The sequence below is a fragment of the Lagenorhynchus albirostris genome, chromosome 18, assembly GCF_949774975.1.
Source record: "Lagenorhynchus albirostris chromosome 18, mLagAlb1.1, whole genome shotgun sequence".
In the NCBI taxonomy this organism is placed as follows: Eukaryota; Metazoa; Chordata; class Mammalia; order Artiodactyla; family Delphinidae; genus Lagenorhynchus; species Lagenorhynchus albirostris.
The window spans coordinates 72,153,178-72,160,619 of record NC_083112.1 but is presented as its reverse complement, the minus strand read 5'-3'; positions in this window follow the sequence as shown (position 1 = coordinate 72,160,619).

Genomic DNA, 7,442 nt, shown 5'->3' with positions numbered 1-7,442 from the left:
ATTTGAAAATAACCACTTATAATCTCTAAGGTTCTTTCACGTTCTTCACAACTTTGAATCAATAAAACTGAGTTTTATCGTAGACAGCATTCAATTGTTGGTATATTGTGCTATCTGAGGTGTATTTCCAATGTTTTATTTCACTGTTCTAAATAGTTAAGGGCATCTTGTTATTGAAATACTACTGGTAAATATGTAAATGGTAAATCCTTTTTTTTTAGGTTATCTAAATCCACACAAGTCTACCCGTTGGCCCAAAGCTGTAATATTGTATAACAAATCACCCAGGAGCAGCTTCCAGCAATAGATCAAACATTTCTGAAGAAAGCAAGATGATATCCTAGAATATGCTGTCAAAACTTCATCCCATACCTGTGAAAAATACTTAGCCATATTGGAGCTCAAAAAATAACTAAAATATTTTCAATATTACAATATGTTTCCCACTGTATATCCAATCTAATTTCAGCCCTCATATACAAAGTTCATCTATAACAGCACTTATGTCAAACTGGCTGGGTGCTTTCATTCATTTTTATAGCTATTTGCATTGTACATTCATCATCTGAAACACAAAACAACATGTCTATGAAATAGAGTCAAATTTTGCATGCACAGCCCACTGCAATATGCAAAATTATCAAACTTTGAAGCTCATGGGGTTGGTGTTGGAAATTTACTAGAAGAAATGTATTTGGAGCTTTACCAAAGCAATAACTTCTAAAACGCAGTTTAAAACATTTGTTAAAGTCATAATGTGTGTAGGTATTCACATCCTTAAACACAGGAATGTTTTGTATTTACTGGATGTACATGAAGATCAAAGTCTTTGTCATAAACGATCGCAGTGTTTGAAGCACTTCTTAGAGATAGAAGTCTGGTTGTTTTTTTTTAAGAGCATAAAATCACTTGCAAAAAACAATGACCTATATTAATAGCATATTTAGAAACTTAAGCAGTGCTTCCTAACACTAAACTTTACATCTAAGGCTTTGATATAAACCATGTTTAAAATATTGAAACTATTGTCTTACTTAATGAATGTAGCCTGCCGACAGTTATTGCACACCTATCCAGTGTAGAATATTGCAGGAGGCATGAAGCCTGCAGGAATATTAAATTTGCAACTCATTTTCTAGAATGCTTTGGTAAAACCTTCATTTTTCTTCCCAAATTGTACTCTATAATTAGTATATGTCTTTATGCTCATTAAGCACCACAAAATAATATCAAACTTGGCTGAGCTGAGAGTCTAAGCTCAATATCCACACATTCTTATTTGACTACTGTGTGTTGTGATGAACAGAGTTTCAGGTCATGAGAAGCTCCACCATCAACTGTTTAATACGTAGAACGTGAGTCCCTTGTACAACATAGATACATTAATGTCCTTGATAATTTAGTACTCATTTTAGCTAATATAGCTAACATTTTCCCCTTAAACTTTTAAACCAGAAATGTTTCAAATTTGTAGGACCAAGGAGAACGCATTTGCAGAAAGCCCACATATTTGGAAGTATTGATAAATTACAAAAATAAAGTGCTGGTTAGAGATCTATCCTCCAAACAACAGTTGATCAACCATAAAACCACTGCAGATATGAAGACCTTGCAGGTCTATGTGAATATAACATGTATATTACCACAAGACTTTCTCTGGAAATGGGGTTAAAGGTATTTCTCGTATTTTGCGTCAATTCATTCTGATTCAACTCTTCTCTGTGGAAACACAGAAAGAAAGGAATGGATGATCTTATGAAAGATAAGTCTCATCCATCCCACTCCATGTTCTCCCACCAGGGAGGGACTTGGGTGCACAGTGAAAAGGGAGGGTCCGTGCTCACGTGAAAAGGGAGGGTCCGTGCCGCAGAGCGGCTGGGCCCGTGAGCCATGGCCGCTGAGCCTGCGCGTCCGGAGCCTGTGCTCCGCAACGGGAGGGGCCACAACAGTGAGAGGCCCGCGTACCACAAAAAAAAAGGAGCATGATTGGAAGCCAGAAGGTATCCTGTAAACAAGTTTTCTCTTTTTTTTTTTTTTTTTTTCTGAAACAAAATGATTTTGTTTTGTTCAGTTTAGCTCCCACTCAAGCTAAAACAGCTCTTCCTGGCAGTACAGAGAGAAGACAGGGGAGGTTGGGTGATTGAAATGAGATTTTTTTTGGTAGAGATTTCATTGCCAAACATGGAACCTCAGACCATGTGCTGCAACTAATGGCTTTTTGTCCAAGAAGGAAAACTTCAGTTTGACTAGTTAGGATGTGTTCATTGAATTGACATCAATGTTTATGTAAAATATAGCACAGCCTTCCTGCATTTAATTGCATTTTAGGAGAAAAAGGAGAACCTACCAGGAGTCATAAGAGGTTGCTGAAATGTCCCACCGTTGAGTGTGTGCCTTTGCCGAGAAATGAAAGTTATATTATGTGCTACCTTTTCATCTGTTACACGTCTTCGCCAGCTGCGGAGACATGTCAGGTGCCATTATTCCGCAAATGTTACTCTCTTTTTCAATTGCTAACCTCTTGTTGACAGTAATCAGGACTTGATGGAGGAGGCTGTGCAGGTGTTACATGATAGTTGGTGCTAGTGTGATATAGTATGTGACAGTTTTAGTATTACATCCTGTAGGATGATACATCATCAAATAATGTTTCAGATAATCCTTAGTCTTTCAGCAGAAAGGTAATTGTTACCCATCTAATAATATTTCCAGATGGCACAGTGGGTGAGGTGTGGGCTAAACATAAAAGAAGACTGGGCTTGAAAAGTGAGGCCAGAGCAAAACGTGAAATAAAGAAAATGACCAGGGATTGTGCAGAAATGCAAAACTCTTTCCAAAACTAGGATTGCATAAGCTGTGATGGCATAATATTTGGATAAAAGAGAAGGACAACTTGAAATGTTCCCCACGTAAGATTTCTTTTTAAGGGGCAAACATTGCAGTGAAAGTAAATAATGCTTTTCTTTATAAGTTTCAGGATGGAGTACCCAATTTGCAGAAATCACGTTCCTGCAGATAACATCTTATGATTACTATCTGAATATTGCAATATACGGTTCTATGGTTTTCTACAAATTTTGATTTGCTTAAGAGCAAAGTTCAAAGGATTTGTTATTAAAACTCATGTTTGTCTTAGTTAATTAACATTTGCTTTTACTAACTGGCATTGTTTCTCCACCAGAGTGTATCAAGATTTCTTTATTTATTGACCAATAGCCACCTCTTTCTGAGAATTCAATACATTCACTGCAACAGAGGGCATGGACTTTTAAAGTATTAAAAGCACTCTCAGCAATTATATTAAGGATATTATTATATTATTATATAATATTATTATATTATTTATCCTTCCTTAATAAACAAGCATATGACACCTACAAGATACATTTTCCAAACCTGCAAGAAAATAATAAACACATATTCTATGACACTTACATCTTGAATTTTTAACCAGTGAAGGAATATTTTTTCATGTTTTGGAGAATGAAAAAGTAAAGAAAAATGCCCTAAACTTTTTACAATCTCCATAAGCAATGTTTATATTTAAGTTCTCATAATATACGTCTAAATTTTATACTATATGCCTAAAGAGTCCTTGCTTCTTACAAAATGGAAGAATGTTTATTGCAATACGTGATAGACAGATTCTATTTCCTGTTGTTTTGTTTTCCCAACTGAATGAAACAGGACAACCAGAGCTATGAGACATCAACTTTTGACAACTTTTCATAAAAAACAAAGATGTAACTCAAATCTTTATCTTTGATATGGGAAATTAAGAATTATAAATATTTCATCTGACAGTTTCTTCATTCAGATATTTTTGTCTTTAAAGCAAATCTACAGCATGACCTGCTGGATGCATATAAATGAGCTGCTTTTTTCCTCTATTTAGAAATGATAATGGAGTCAGGTAAGTTTTCTAAAGTAAAGATCAGTACACTTTATGTATTTGCACATATATTCAAAGTGTCTCTTTGAGATAAGAATGAAGAATATTCCCATTTTAACAAGCATGTAAAAAAATTCTTGGATGAGCTACAAAGTGATTAAATGAGTGTATCCAAGTCTCAAAGCAACTAAATAAAATAGTCAGGAAAATAGAGTGTCACTTATCTCACAGGTATTTCTATTCCATGAGGCTTTAATTTGTATGAATATGTTAGTGTTTTCTGTCTAAGTTTGTGGCTATAAATGTAAAAAAAATGGCTTCAGGCTTTTTTTGAGTTGATTATAAATCAATACAGTTTATGGGTAATAAATGCCTGTCCAAATACTGTCTTTCAATCATTTCAAATATTCAAAGCTATCTATCTATCTATCAATCTCTTGATCAGTCAGCTATCTGTCTCTGTCTATCTGTTTTTTTAAGGCACAGGATTTAGGAAGTAATGGGTCTTGGAGGGGATGATAAGAAATGACCTAACATGTTCTTCCTGGAGCTATGAGGAGCCTTCAGTAGCTTCATTACCAGATGAATTACCAAGGTGAGAAGGAGGTACCTCTCACATTTAGCCTAATTTAAGATCTCCGAGTATGGAAAGTATAAGCTGTAAGTTTATACCTTAATTTTTTTTTTTATTACAAAACCTTTCAAGGCTTTTACTTAAGTCTGCACTGCTTGTTAATTTAGCCATAATTTCTTTGGATGCTAGGGGTAATTCTTAAAGCATAAGATAAGATGAGCTGGGCTTTCCTGGTGGTGCAGTGGTTGAGAGTCCGCCTGCCGATGCAGGGGACACGGGTTCGTGCCCCGGTCCGGGAAGATCGCACATGCCGCGGAGCGGCTGGGCCCATGAGCCATGGCCGCTGAGCCTGCGCGTCCAGAGCCTGTGCTCCACAACGGGAGAGGCCACAACAGTGAGAGGCCCGCGTACCGCAAAAAAAAAAAAAAAAAAAAGATAAGATGAGCTAGTATTGAATAAGCCTAATTTTGCCAAAGGGTTCCACATTCCCTCTTCTTTTTTTTTGTATACACATATTTTAAACCTTATTCTTTAAGCACAAGCTATGTTTTTACTCTTATTTTGTACTCTGCACTCATTGTCTTATAAAATCTTTACAAAATACTTTCAAAACTTATCTACTACCTTCACAAATTGAGAGATTAGAAAACTGAAGCCCAGAGAGATAGCTTAATTTACCTGAGGTCACACAGCTATTAAGTTGGTGAACCTGAATACGGAAACCAGGTCCACTTGTTGCTCAGGTTAATGTTGCCCTAGGAAGATGGCTTTGGTAAACTGCTTAAGACAAACCAAATAGGTATACATTTTAGCAGGATCCTTTCATAAGACTATACTCTTTCGCTGTACTTTTTTTTTTTTTATCCTAACCCATGCATCATTCAAGAAAGATATACTTTCTGGTCACCATGGAAACTTCTATAACAGCAAGTGATGGTGATAATGACGATATTAACCCTTAAAAGGACAGCAGAGTGATTGCTTCATACATATTGTGTTAGCCCATTAAGTGATACTTCTTATTTATTTATATTTTTAATTTATTTCTGGTTTTGGTAGTTTTTTTCCCTTCAAAGTCTTCATTCTCTATGTACTTAGCTTAAAAAACTTAAAATTTTCCAATACTTCCCAATCCTTCATTATACAAGCTTATATTTCTACTTGATACCAATTTCTGAGCAATCCTAGATTACGGCTGCACTCAGAAAACCATTGTTTTTTTTTGTTTTTTTAATTTTGGCCTGAAAACAAATGTAATAAACATCGCTGTCTTAGCTATTTCTTTCCAGTTTTCTTCCAAGAACTTGATATCTACATTTTCCAAAGTGTCTGTATTCATCTTCCATCGCTCTATATTGAGAAAGAGGTCAATTGAATGCAACATCTTGGCTTCAGCTTATGCACGATTCTATTGATAATTAGTGTCAAGAGAAATGCTCTTGAATTTCAATTTTAGCAGATATGTTTTCCTCTTGAAGTTTCCATGCCAATTAATATTACTAGAGGGTGATTTTCCCTTGAAATTATCTTTTGAAAGAACTTCTCTGTTTAACTTGTCCAAGAGTGAATATATACATAAAGAAACGAGATCTTAGCTCAGTTAAGAATTAATTGATCTGTAAATTTCACTCCAGAATGTAAAAATATCCAGGAAAATGTACTTAATCAAAATGAAATCCTTAGTTTTTCGAAAATAAGGAAAGAAGAAAGGAAAGAAAGACAGAAGGAAAGAAAGAAAGAAAGAAAGAAAGAAAGAAAGAAAGAAAGAAAGAAAACAAAGAAGGGAGGGAGGAAGGAAGGAAAGAAAGAAAAAAGAAAAGAAAAAGAGAAAGAGAGAAAAGAGAAGAATTTTTGAACATTATTAGAAGTAGAATATTGTAGTCCAGGAGTTTTATGGCTGGTAAAATTAGTGCCCCTCTTTGGATATTTCAGAATTTCATTCTAGGTGTGAATAACCTCAGAACATGGAGACTTTCTGCAAAGTGAATTAGCTCTAAATTACTAATAAAAAACAGATTGTATTTAGGGGCAGAGTTAGTATGGGAATTGAAATTCCAAGACCGCACATTATTGTTCACTGAGCATATTGTGTTAGGCAACAGTAAAGAAAAAAAGGAACAGCGGAAAGGCCAGTAGTCTTAACATCTAACACCAGAGCATGTTTGAAGTGTGAACCCTAATACCCAAAGGGACTGGAGTCTGGATGTCCGCCTGCTTGATCTAATCCCATAATGTAAGAAATGAAAGGCCGTTGACAGAAGCAAGCGATTTTTATATGTTTTTTTTATTTTTTAAATTTCCCACCACTATTCAGGTGGTCCATGTGAGGTACACAAAGTCAGTTTTTATTAGTTGAGTCCATGTATTTGTATTTCCACCCTAAAACAAAGCAAAACAAAACAAGTATGATGGCTTGTCATCTCTTCTTTTTTATGTTGTGATGCTTTTCCTACTAACCCCACTGTGTTGTGAACATATTGAAGCAGAGGGAAAGCAATGCAGTAGTTTGACTGGGTGTAGATTTAGGAAATTTTTATGAAAATAGAAAAAGCTTTCTTCTTAGAACAACCAGCACCTACTTGACTATTTCCTTTTTTCTAGCTTTACTACCCAAAGGCCCGTATTTATAACCATTTCTAACACTATGTTTTTGACATTTTCACTAGAAAAAAATTATTTGAACTATGTAAAATACCAACTTGTTCATCAAACATATCCTTTTCCTACTGTGTTTCAAGCTTTTTTAAAATAAAGGAACTTTTGTTGGTTTAGAATTACACAGAACTGGTGAAACAGAAGAAATACTGAGATCTGTAGATCTCCCAAATGTAGCCAACCAAGCTGTGAATGAACCAATTAAAAAATCTTGGTGCATAGAGGTGGGATAGAGAAGACGAATTCCAGAGTGGACAGATTACAAGACTGTGTTTGTTCAGCAGATTGTAACTAAAAACTGAAAATAAAAGTTTAATTGCC